Raw genomic sequence first — 11,799 nt, 5'->3', positions numbered from 1 at the left:
GATCGAACCAGGGACCTTTAAATCTTCAGTGTAACGCTCTCCGAACCTTGTAAACCAATATTGAGAAAAACATCAAAGCAAAGGACACGAGCCTCCAGTCAACCACAAACGGCTACCCTGCATGGCAGCCAATCTGAGCCATCTCAGACACATTCACTTCTGTTGTACAAAGTTTAAATTGCAGATGAGGAACTGAGAACAGGGAGAAGTGGGTATGAAAACATGCACGTGTATTATTGGCCGAAAGAAGGCAGAACCGTCTGCTACTTTTCAGTAAGATGCTCAATGTGGGCTCGTCCGGGATTTGAACCCGGGACCTCTCGCACCCGAAGCGAGAATCATACCCCTAGACCAACGAGCCACCATGTTCCCAGATACTACTCAAAAAAAGGAGCTGCAAAGCGGGGTCTCTGGGATTTGAGCTTGGGCCCTCTCGCTCCCATACCAGCAATAAAACAAAAAAAAACACACCCCATAACCGACAAGCCCTCAGATGCTCCTGCAGCTAGCAAACGCAAGATGAAGGCTCACAGCGCCGTGAAGCGATCCAAGAATGCTTGGGCTGCATTCCTAAACCAATGTTTAGAAAAATGCCAAGGCAAAGTTTAAACTGCAGATGAGGAACTAAGAAGAGCAGCGAGAAGTGGGCATGAAAACATGCAGTCGCAGCTTTAGTCTTACTTGACAGTGGCGTATGTTTGGCCCAAGAATGGCAGAATGGACTGAAACTGCTCTAGAAAAGAGGCTGCAAAGACAGAAGAGGGCTCGTCCGGGATTTGAACCCGGGACCTCTCGCACCCTAAGCGAGAATCATACCCCTAGACCAACGAGCCACAGGTTGCTGTTCGGTAAAGGCCAATTTGCTACGTATTCCACTCTGCTCGACGCTACGGTCGCTCTAACATCCTGCCTCTGTAGCTGACAAGGGCAGAATTAGAGCTCATGCACTGACCAGATTTCTGAGAAACTCCATTTTTACGTACCTGCTCTAGCTTGGCCTGCCCTCGTAGATAAATGTTGATTAAAACATCAACGACAAAACACATAAGCTGAATTTAACAGCAGAAATCTACACCGTGGCACTGCCACACAAATCTTGCTGATGAGAAGCTGTCTGAGGTCTGTAATCCTGCTCCACAGAGGATCAGATGACATCTGTCTTGTCAATTTAGTTCCTGCTTAGTTTTATTTGAGTTCTAGATGGTTTGGAGGCCATGGTTAAAGGAGGCCAGTGTAGCAATACATTTAAAGACACACTGCCAGAGACAAATTTGTGACAAAAGCCCAAGCTCCTCCATGCCAAACACTGCCAGACAGACTCTTGAAGGTTCCACCGAGATTTGAACTCGGATTGCTGGATTCAGAGTCCAGAGTGCTAACCGTTACACCATGGAACCAACAGTGTCAGTTCGTCTGTCTGAAGTGTAGAAAACACTCAAGGAGGCTCTGCGAAAAGCAACTAACCAGCAAGCATCAGAATGGTGTCTGAAAAGCATTCACGGCTCCACTCTGAGTAAACCCGGGATCGAACCAGGGACCTTTAAATCTTCAGTGTAACGCTCTCCGAACCTTGTAAACCAATATTGAGAAAAACATCAAAGCAAAGGACACGAGCCTCCAGTCAACCACAAACGGCTACCCTGCATGGCAGCCAATCTGAGCCATCTCAGACACATTCACTTCTGTTGTACAAAGTTTAAATTGCAGATGAGGAACTGAGAACAGGGAGAAGTGGGTATGAAAACATGCACGTGTATTATTGGCCGAAAGAAGGCAGAACCGTCTGCTACTTTTCAGTAAGATGCTCAATGTGGGCTGGTCCGGGATTTGAACCCGGGACCTCTCGCACCCGAAGCGAGAATCATACCCCTAGACCAACGAGCCACCATGTTCCCAGATACTACTCAAAAAAAGGAGCTGCAAAGCGGGGTCTCTGGGATTTGAGCTTGGGCCCTCTCGCTCCCATACCAGCAATAAAACAAAAAAAAACACACCCCATAACCGACAAGCCCTCAGATGCTGCTGCAACTAGCAAACGCAAGATGAAGGCTCACAGCGCCGTTAAGCGATCCAAGAATGCTTGGGCTGCATTCCTAAACCAATGTTTAGAAAAATGCCAAGGCAAAGTTTAAACTGCAGATGAGGAACTAAGAAGAGCAGCGAGAAGTGGGCATGAAAACATGCAGTCGCAGCTTTAGTCTTACTTGACAGTGGCGTATGTTTGGCCCAAGAATGGCAGAATGGACTGAAACTGCTCTAGAAAAGAGGCTGCAAAGACAGAAGAGGGCTCGTCCGGGATTTGAACCCTGGACCTCTCGCACCCTAAGCGAGAATCATACCCCTAGACCAACGAGCCACAGGTTGCTGTTCGGTAAAGGCCAATTTGCTACGTATTTCACTCTGCTCGACGCTACGGTCGCTCTAACATCCTGCCTCTGTAGCTGACAAGGGCAGAATTAGAGCTCATGCACTGACCAGATTTCTGAGAAACTCCATTTTTACGTACCTGCTCTAGCTTGGCCTACCCTCGTAGATAAATGTTGATTAAAACATCAACGACAAAACACATAAGCTGAATTTAACAGCAGAAATCTACACCGTGGCACTGCCACACAAATCTTGCTGATGAGAAGCTGTCTGAGGTCTGTAATCCTGCTCCACAGAGGATCAGATGACATCTGTCTTGTCAATTTAGTTCCTGCTTAGTTTTATTTGAGTTCTAGATGGTTTGGAGGCCATGGTTAAAGGAGGCCAGTGTAGCAATACATTTAAAGACACACTGCCAGAGACAAATTTGTGACAAAAGCCCAAGCTCCTCCATGCCAAACACTGCCAGACAGACTCTTGAAGGTTCCACCGAGATTTGAACTCGGATTGCTGGATTCAGAGTCCAGAGTGCTAACCGTTACACCATGGAACCAACAGTGTCAGTTCGTCTGTCTGAAGTGTAGAAAACACTCAAGGAGGCTCTGCGAAAAGCAACTAACCAGCAAGCATCAGAATGGTGTCTGAAAAGCATTCACGGCTCCACTCTGAGTAAACCCGGGATCGAACCAGGGACCTTTAAATCTTCAGTGTAACGCTCTCCGAACCTTGTAAACCAATATTGAGAAAAACATCAAAGCAAAGGACACGAGCCTCCAGTCAACCACAAACGGCTACCCTGCATGGCAGCCAATCTGAGCCATCTCAGACACATTCACTTCTGTTGTACAAAGTTTAAATTGCAGATGAGGAACTGAGAACAGGGAGAAGTGGGTATGAAAACATGCACGTGTATTATTGGCCGAAAGAAGGCAGAACCGTCTGCTACTTTTCAGTATTTGAACCCGGGACCTCTCGCACCCGAAGCGAGAATCATACCCCTAGACCAACGAGCCACCATGTTCCGTCTGCTACTTTTCAGTATTTGAACCCGGGACCCCTCGCACCCGAAGCGAGAATCATACCCCTAGACCAACGAGCCACCATGTTCCCAGATACTGCTCAAAAAAAGGAGCTGCAAAGCGGGGTCTCTGGGATTTGAGCTTGGGCCCTCTCGCTCCCATACCAGCAATAAAACAAAAAAAACACACCCCATAACCGACAAGCCCTCAGATGCTGCTGCAACTAGCAAACGCAAGATGAAGGCTCACAGCGCCGTGAAGCGATCCTAGAATGCTTGGGCTGCATTCCTAAACCAATGTTTAGAAAAATGTCAAGGCAAAGTTTAAACTGCAGATGAGGAACTAAGAAGAGCAGCGAGAAGTGGGCATGAAAACATGCAGTCGCAGCTTTAGTCTTACTTGACAGTGGTGTATGTTTGGCCCAAGAATGGCAGAATGGATTGAAACTGCTCTAGAAAAGAGGCTGCAAAGACAGAAGAGGGCTCGTCCGGGATTTGAACCCAGGACCTCTCTCACCCTAAGCGAGAATCATACCCCTAGACCAACGAGCCACAGGTTGCTGTTCGGTAAAGGCCAATTTGCTACGTATTCCACTCTGCTCGACGCTACGGTCGCTCTAACATCCTGCCTCTGTAGCTGACAAGGGCAGAATTAGAGCTCATGCACTGACCAGATTTCTGAGAAACTCCATTTTTACGTACCTGCTCTAGCTTGGCCTGCCCTCGTAGATAAATGTTGATTAAAACATCAACGACAAAACACATAAGCTGAATTTAACAGCAGAAATCTACACCGTGGCACTGCCACACAAATCTTGCTGATGAGAAGCTGTCTGAGGTCTGTAATCCTGCTCCACAGAGGATCAGATGACATCTGTCTTGTCAATTTAGTTCCTGCTTAGTTTTATTTGAGTTCTAGATGGTTTGGAGGCCATGGTTAAAGGAGGCCAGTGTAGCAATACATTTAAAGACACACTGCCAGAGACAAATTTGTGACAAAAGCCCAAGCTCCTCCATGCCAAACACTGCCAGACAGACTCTTGAAGGTTCCACCGAGATTTGAACTCGGATTGCTGGATTCAGAGTCCAGAGTGCTAACCGTTACACCATGGAACCAACAGTGTCAGTTCGTCTGTCTGAAGTGTAGAAAACACTCAAGGAGGCTCTGCGAAAAGCAACTAACCAGCAAGCATCAGAATGGTGTCTGAAAAGCATTCACGGCTCCACTCTGAGTAAACCCGGGATCGAACCAGGGACCTTTAAATCTTCAGTGTAACGCTCTCTGAACCTTGCAAACCAATATTGAGAAAAACATCAAAGCAAAGGACACGAGCCTCCAGTCAACCGCAAACGGCTACCCTGCATGGCAGCCAATCTGAGCCATCTCAGACACATTCACTTCTGTTGTACAAAGTTTAAATTGCAGATGAGGAACTGAGAACAGGGAGAAGTGGGTATGAAAACATGCACGTGTATTATTGGCAGAAAGAAGGCAGAACCGTCTGCTACTTTTCAGTAAGATGCTCAATGTGGGCTCGTCCGGGATTTGAACCCGGACCTCTCGCACCCGAAGCGAGAATCATACCCCTAGACCAACGAGCCACCATGTTCCCAGATACTGCTCAAAAAAAGGAGCTGCAAAGCGGGGTCTCTGGGATTTGAGCTTGGCCCCTCTCGCTCCCATACCAGCAATAAAACAAAAAAAAAGCACACCCCATAACCGACAAGCCCTCAGATGCTGCTGCAACTAGCAAACGCAAGATGAAGGCTCACAGCGCCGTGAAGCGATCCAAGAATGCTTGGGCTGCATTCCTAAACCAATGTTTAGAAAAATGTCAAGGCAAAGTTTAAACTGCAGATGAGGAACTAAGAAGAGCAGCGAGAAGTGGGCATGAAAACATGCAGTCGCAGCTTTAGTCTTACTTGACAGTGGCGTATGTTTGGCCCAAGAATGGCAGAATGGACTGAAACTGCTCTAGAAAAGAGGCTGCAAAGACAGAAGAGGGCTCGTCCGGGATTTGAACCCGGGACCTCTCGCACCCTAAGCGAGAATCATACCCCTAGACCAACGAGCCACAGGTTGCTGTTCGGTAAAGGCCAATTTGCTACGTATTCCACTCTGCTCGACGCTACGGTCGCTCTAACATCCTGCCTCTGTAGCTGACAAGGGCAGAATTAGAGCTCATGCACTGACCAGATTTCTGAGAAACTCCATTTTTACGTACCTGCTCTAGCTTGGCCTGCCCTCGTAGATAAATGTTGATTAAAACATCAACGACAAAACACATAAGCTGAATTTAACAGCAGAAATCTACACCGTGGCACTGCCACACAAATCTTGCTGATGAGAAGCTGTCTGAGGTCTGTAATCCTGCTCCACAGAGGATCAGATGACATCTGTCTTGTCAATTTAGTTCCTGCTTAGTTTTATTTGAGTTCTAGATGGTTTGGAGGCCATGGTTAAAGGAGGCCAGTGTAGCAATACATTTAAAGACACACTGCCAGAGACAAATTTGTGACAAAAGCCCAAAGTCCTCCATGCCAAACACTGCCAGACAGACTCTTGAAGGTTCCACCGAGATTTGAACTCGGATTGCTGGATTCAGAGTCCAGAGTGCTAACCGTTACACCATGGAACCAACAGTGTCAGTTCGTCTGTCTGAAGTGTAGAAAACACTCAAGGAGGCTCTGCGAAAAGCAACTAACCAGCAAGCATCAGAATGGTGTCTGAAAAGCATTCACGGCTCCACTCTGAGTAAACCCGGGATCGAACCAGGGACCTTTAAATCTTCAGTGTAACGCTCTCCGAACCTTGTAAACCAATATTGAGAAAAACATCAAAGCAAAGGACACGAGCCTCCAGTCAACCGCAAACGGCTACCCTGCATGGCAGCCAATCTGAGCCATCTCAGACACATTCACTTCTGTTGTGTAAAGTCTAAATTGCAGATGAGGAACTGAGAACAGGGAGAAGTGGGTATGAAAACATGCACGTGTATTATTGGCCGAAAGAAGGCAGAACCGTCTGCTACTTTTCAGTAAGATGCTCAATGTGGGCTGGTCCGGGATTTGAACCCGGGACCTCTCGCACCCGAAGCGAGAATCATACCCCTAGACCAACGAGCCACCATGTTCCCAGATACTACTCAAAAAAAGGAGCTGCAAAGCGGGGTCTCTGGGATTTGAGCTTGGGCCCTCTCGCTCCCATACCAGCAATAAAACAAAAAAAAACACACCCCATAACCGACAAGCCCTCAGATGCTCCTGCAGCTAGCAAACGCAAGATGAAGGCTCACAGCGCCGTGAAGCGATCCAAGAATGCTTGGGCTGCATTCCTAAACCAATGTTTAGAAAAATGCCAAGGCAAAGTTTAAACTGCAGATGAGGAACTAAGAAGAGCAGCGAGAAGTGGGCATGAAAACATGCAGTCGCAGCTTTAGTCTTACTTGACAGTGGCGTATGTTTGGCCCAAGAATGGCAGAATGGACTGAAACTGCTCTAGAAAAGAGGCTGCAAAGACAGAAGAGGGCTCGTCCGGGATTTGAACCCTGGACCTCTCGCACCCTAAGCGAGAATCATACCCCTAGACCAACGAGCCACAGGTTGCTGTTCGGTAAAGGCCAATTTGCTACGTATTCCACTCTGCTCGACGCTACGGTCGCTCTAACATCCTGCCTCTGTAGCTGACAAGGGCAGAATTAGAGCTCATGCACTGACCAGATTTCTGAGAAACTCCATTTTTACGTACCTGCTCTAGCTTGGCCTACCCTCGTAGATAAATGTTGATTAAAACATCAACGACAAAACACATAAGCTGAATTTAACAGCAGAAATCTACACCGTGGCACTGCCACACAAATCTTGCTGATGAGAAGCTGTCTGAGGTCTGTAATCCTGCTCCACAGAGGATCAGATGACATCTGTCTTGTCAATTTAGTTCCTGCTTAGTTTTATTTGAGTTCTAGATGGTTTGGAGGCCATGGTTAAAGGAGGCCAGTGTAGCAATACATTTAAAGACACACTGCCAGAGACAAATTTGTGACAAAAGCCCAAAGTCCTCCATGCCAAACACTGCCAGACAGACTCTTGAAGGTTCCACCGAGATTTGAACTCGGATTGCTGGATTCAGAGTCCAGAGTGCTAACCGTTACACCATGGAACCAACAGTGTCAATTCGTCTGTCTGAAGTGTAGAAAACACTCAAGGAGGCTCTGCGAAAAGCAACTAACCAGCAAGCATCAGAATGGTGTCTGAAAAGCATTCACGGCTCCACTCTGAGTAAACCCGGGATCGAACCAGGGACCTTTAAATCTTCAGTGTAATGCTCTCCGAACCTTGTAAACCAATATTGAGAAAAACATCAAAGCAAAGGACACGAGCCTCCAGTCAACCGCAAACGGCTACCCTGCATGGCAGCCAATCTGAGCCATCTCAGACACATTCACTTCTGTTGTGTAAAGTCTAAATTGCAGATGAGGAACTGAGAACAGGGAGAAGTGGGTATGAAAACATGCACGTGTATTATTGGCCGAAAGAAGGCAGAACCGTCTGCTACTTTTCAGTAAGATGCTCAATGTAGGCTCGTCCGGGATTTGAACCCAGGACCTCTCGCACCCGAAGCGAGAATCATACCCCTAGACCAACGAGCCACCATGTTCCCAGATACTACTCAAAAAAAGGAGCTGCAAAGCGGGGTCTCTGGGATTTGAGCTTGGGCCCTCTCGCTCCCATACCAGCAATAAAACAAAAAAAAACACACCCCATAACCGACAAGCCCTCAGATGCTCCTGCAGCTAGCAAACGCAAGATGAAGGCTCACAGCGCCGTGAAGCGATCCAAGAATGCTTGGGCTGCATTCCTAAACCAATGTTTAGAAAAATGCCAAGGCAAAGTTTAAACTGCAGATGAGGAACTAAGAAGAGCAGCGAGAAGTGGGCATGAAAACATGCAGTCGCAGCTTTAGTCTTACTTGACAGTGGCGTATGTTTGGCCCAAGAATGGCAGAATGGACTGAAACTGCTCTAGAAAAGAGGCTGCAAAGACAGAAGAGGGCTCGTCCGGGATTTGAACCCGGGACCTCTCGCACCCTAAGCGAGAATCATACCCCTAGACCAACGAGCCACAGGTTGCTGTTCGGTAAAGGCCAATTTGCTACGTATTCCACTCTGCTCGACGCTACGGTCGCTCTAACATCCTGCCTCTGTAGCTGACAAGGGCAGAATTAGAGCTCATGCACTGACCAGATTTCTGAGAAACTCCATTTTTACGTACCTGCTCTAGCTTGGCCTGCCCTCGTAGATAAATGTTGATTAAAACATCAACGACAAAACACATAAGCTGAATTTAACAGCAGAAATCTACACCGTGGCACTGCCACACAAATCTTGCTGATGAGAAGCTGTCTGAGGTCTGTAATCCTGCTCCACAGAGGATCAGATGACATCTGTCTTGTCAATTTAGTTCCTGCTTAGTTTTATTTGAGTTCTAGATGGTTTGGAGGCCATGGTTAAAGGAGGCCAGTGTAGCAATACATTTAAAGACACACTGCCAGAGACAAATTTGTGACAAAAGCCCAAGCTCCTCCATGCCAAACACTGCCAGACAGACTCTTGAAGGTTCCACCGAGATTTGAACTCGGATTGCTGGATTCAGAGTCCAGAGTGCTAACCGTTACACCATGGAACCAACAGTGTCAATTCGTCTGTCTGAAGTGTAGAAAACACTCAAGGAGGCTCTGCGAAAAGCAACTAACCAGCAAGCATCAGAATGGTGTCTGAAAAGCATTCACGGCTCCACTCTGAGTAAACCCGGGATCGAACCAGGGACCTTTAAATCTTCAGTGTAACGCTCTCCGAACCTTGTAAACCAATATTGAGAAAAACATCAAAGCAAAGGACACGAGCCTCCAGTCAACCACAAACGGCTACCCTGCATGGCAGCCAATCTGAGCCATCTCAGACACATTCACTTCTGTTGTACAAAGTTTAAATTGCAGATGAGGAACTGAGAACAGGGAGAAGTGGGTATGAAAACATGCACGTGTATTATTGGCCGAAAGAAGGCAGAACCGTCTGCTACTTTTCAGTAAGATGCTCAATGTGGCTGGTCCGGGATTTGAACCCGGGACCTCTCGCACCCGAAGCGAGAATCATACCCCTAGACCAACGAGCCACCATGTTCCCAGATACTACTCAAAAAAAGGAGCTGCAAAGCGGGGTCTCTGGGATTTGAGCTTGGGCCCTCTCGCTCCCATACCAGCAATAAAACAAAAAAAAACACACCCCATAACCGACAAGCCCTCAGATGCTGCTGCAACTAGCAAACGCAAGATGAAGGCTCACAGCGCCGTGAAGCGATCCAAGAATGCTTGGGCTGCATTCCTAAACCAATGTTTAGAAAAATGCCAAGGCAAAGTTTAAACTGCAGATGAGGAACTAAGAAGAGCAGCGAGAAGTGGGCATGAAAACATGCAGTCGCAGCTTTAGTCTTACTTGACAGTGGCGTATGTTTGGCCCAAGAATGGCAGAATGGACTGAAACTGCTCTAGAAAAGAGGCTGCAAAGACAGAAGAGGGCTCGTCCGGGATTTGAACCCTGGACCTCTCGCACCCTAAGCGAGAATCATACCCCTAGACCAACGAGCCACAGGTTGCTGTTCGGTAAAGGCCAATTTGCTACGTATTTCACTCTGCTCGACGCTACGGTCGCTCTAACATCCTGCCTCTGTAGCTGACAAGGGCAGAATTAGAGCTCATGCACTGACCAGATTTCTGAGAAACTCCATTTTTACGTACCTGCTCTAGCTTGGCCTACCCTCGTAGATAAATGTTGATTAAAACATCAACGACAAAACACATAAGCTGAATTTAACAGCAGAAATCTACACCGTGGCACTGCCACACAAATCTTGCTGATGAGAAGCTGTCTGAGGTCTGTAATCCTGCTCCACAGAGGATCAGATGACATCTGTCTTGTCAATTTAGTTCCTGCTTAGTTTTATTTGAGTTCTAGATGGTTTGGAGGCCATGGTTAAAGGAGGCCAGTGTAGCAATACATTTAAAGACACACTGCCAGAGACAAATTTGTGACAAAAGCCCAAGCTCCTCCATGCCAAACACTGCCAGACAGACTCTTGAAGGTTCCACCGAGATTTGAACTCGGATTGCTGGATTCAGAGTCCAGAGTGCTAACCGTTACACCATGGAACCAACCAGTGTCAGTTCGTCTGTCTGAAGTGTAGAAAACACTCAAGGAGGCTCTGCGAAAAGCAACTAACCAGCAAGCATCAGAAATGGTGTCTGAAAAGCATTCACGGCTCCACTCTGAGTAAACCCGGGATCGAACCAGGGAACCTTAATCTTCAGTGTAACGCTCTCCGAACCTTGTAAACCAATTTGAGAAAAACATCAAAGCAAAAGGACACGAGCCTCCCAGTACCACAAACGGCTACCCTGCATGCAGCCAATCGAGCATCTCAGACACAATTCACTTTCTGGTTTGTAACCAAAAGTTTTTACATTGGCAGATGAGGAACTGAGAACAGGGACGAAGTGGGTATGAAACATGCTACGGTTATTTTGGCCGAAGAAGCAAGACCGTCTGCTACTTTTCAGTATGGACGGATTTGAACCCGGGACCTCTCGCACCCGAAGCGAGAATCATACCCCTAGACCAACGAGCCACCATGTTCCCAGATACTGCTCAAAAAAAGGAGCTGCAAAGCGGGGTCTCTGGGATTTGAGCTTGGGCCCTCTCGCTCCCATACCAGCAATAAAACAAAAAAAACACACCCCATAACCGACAAGCCCTCAGATGCTGCTGCAACTAGCAAACGCAAGATGAAGGCTCACAGCGCCGTGAAGCGATCCAAGAATGCTTGGGCTGCATTCCTAAACCAATGTTTAGAAAAATGTCAAGGCAAAGTTTAAACTGCAGATGAGGAACTAAGAAGAGCAGCGAGAAGTGGGCATGAAAACATGCAGTCGCAGCTTTAGTCTTACTTGACAGTGGCGTATGTTTGGCCCAAGAATGGCAGAATGGACTGAAACTGCTCTAGAAAAGAGGCTGCAAAGACAGAAGAGGGCTCGTCCGGGATTTGAACCCGGGACCTCTCGCACCCTAAGCGAGAATCATACCCCTAGACCAACGAGCCACAGGTTGCTGTTCGGTAAAGGCCAATTTGCTACGTATTCCACTCTGCTCGACGCTACGGTCGCTCTAACATCCTGCCTCTGTAGCTGACAAGGGCAGAATTAGAGCTCATGCACTGACCAGATTTCTGAGAAACTCCATTTTTACGTACCTGCTCTAGCTTGGCCTGCCCTCGTAGATAAATGTTGATTAAAACATCAACGACAAAACACATAAGCTGAATTTAACAGCAGAAATCTACACCGTGGCACTGCCACACAAATC

At 47.4% G+C, this 11,799-nt stretch overlaps 14 non-coding genes across 14 annotated transcripts; all 14 read right to left on the bottom strand.

The window, feature by feature from the left end:
• Positions 1 to 289: 289 nt before the first annotated feature.
• Positions 290 to 361, bottom strand: trnap-cgg (transfer RNA proline (anticodon CGG)). The gene has a single exon. It is a non-coding gene; the product is annotated as a tRNA-Pro (tRNA).
• A 400-nt stretch (positions 362 to 761) lies between these two features.
• trnap-agg (transfer RNA proline (anticodon AGG)) lies at positions 762 to 833 on the bottom strand. Its single transcript has one exon. It is a non-coding gene; the product is annotated as a tRNA-Pro (tRNA).
• A 979-nt stretch (positions 834 to 1,812) lies between these two features.
• On the bottom strand, positions 1,813 to 1,884 carry trnap-cgg (transfer RNA proline (anticodon CGG)). The gene has a single exon. It is a non-coding gene; the product is annotated as a tRNA-Pro (tRNA).
• A 400-nt stretch (positions 1,885 to 2,284) lies between these two features.
• Positions 2,285 to 2,356, bottom strand: trnap-agg (transfer RNA proline (anticodon AGG)). The gene has a single exon. It is a non-coding gene; the product is annotated as a tRNA-Pro (tRNA).
• Positions 2,357 to 3,865: 1,509 nt separating this feature from the next.
• trnap-agg (transfer RNA proline (anticodon AGG)) lies at positions 3,866 to 3,937 on the bottom strand. The gene has a single exon. It is a non-coding gene; the product is annotated as a tRNA-Pro (tRNA).
• A 979-nt stretch (positions 3,938 to 4,916) lies between these two features.
• On the bottom strand, positions 4,917 to 4,987 carry trnap-cgg (transfer RNA proline (anticodon CGG)). The gene has a single exon. It is a non-coding gene; the product is annotated as a tRNA-Pro (tRNA).
• Positions 4,988 to 5,388: 401 nt separating this feature from the next.
• On the bottom strand, positions 5,389 to 5,460 carry trnap-agg (transfer RNA proline (anticodon AGG)). Its single transcript has one exon. It is a non-coding gene; the product is annotated as a tRNA-Pro (tRNA).
• Positions 5,461 to 6,439: 979 nt separating this feature from the next.
• On the bottom strand, positions 6,440 to 6,511 carry trnap-cgg (transfer RNA proline (anticodon CGG)). Its single transcript has one exon. It is a non-coding gene; the product is annotated as a tRNA-Pro (tRNA).
• A 400-nt stretch (positions 6,512 to 6,911) lies between these two features.
• trnap-agg (transfer RNA proline (anticodon AGG)) lies at positions 6,912 to 6,983 on the bottom strand. Its single transcript has one exon. It is a non-coding gene; the product is annotated as a tRNA-Pro (tRNA).
• A 979-nt stretch (positions 6,984 to 7,962) lies between these two features.
• Positions 7,963 to 8,034, bottom strand: trnap-cgg (transfer RNA proline (anticodon CGG)). Its single transcript has one exon. It is a non-coding gene; the product is annotated as a tRNA-Pro (tRNA).
• Positions 8,035 to 8,434: 400 nt separating this feature from the next.
• On the bottom strand, positions 8,435 to 8,506 carry trnap-agg (transfer RNA proline (anticodon AGG)). Its single transcript has one exon. It is a non-coding gene; the product is annotated as a tRNA-Pro (tRNA).
• A 978-nt stretch (positions 8,507 to 9,484) lies between these two features.
• Positions 9,485 to 9,556, bottom strand: trnap-cgg (transfer RNA proline (anticodon CGG)). The gene has a single exon. It is a non-coding gene; the product is annotated as a tRNA-Pro (tRNA).
• A 400-nt stretch (positions 9,557 to 9,956) lies between these two features.
• Positions 9,957 to 10,028, bottom strand: trnap-agg (transfer RNA proline (anticodon AGG)). The gene has a single exon. It is a non-coding gene; the product is annotated as a tRNA-Pro (tRNA).
• Positions 10,029 to 11,464: 1,436 nt separating this feature from the next.
• trnap-agg (transfer RNA proline (anticodon AGG)) lies at positions 11,465 to 11,536 on the bottom strand. Its single transcript has one exon. It is a non-coding gene; the product is annotated as a tRNA-Pro (tRNA).
• Positions 11,537 to 11,799: the final 263 nt, after the last annotated feature.

The sequence above is a fragment of the Carassius auratus genome, unplaced genomic scaffold (assembly GCF_003368295.1).
Source record: "Carassius auratus strain Wakin unplaced genomic scaffold, ASM336829v1 scaf_tig00216715, whole genome shotgun sequence".
NCBI classification, from domain to species: Eukaryota; Metazoa; Chordata; class Actinopteri; order Cypriniformes; family Cyprinidae; genus Carassius; species Carassius auratus.
Note: the sequence above shows the minus strand (reverse complement) of the source record. Positions and strands in the feature narration are given on the sequence as shown.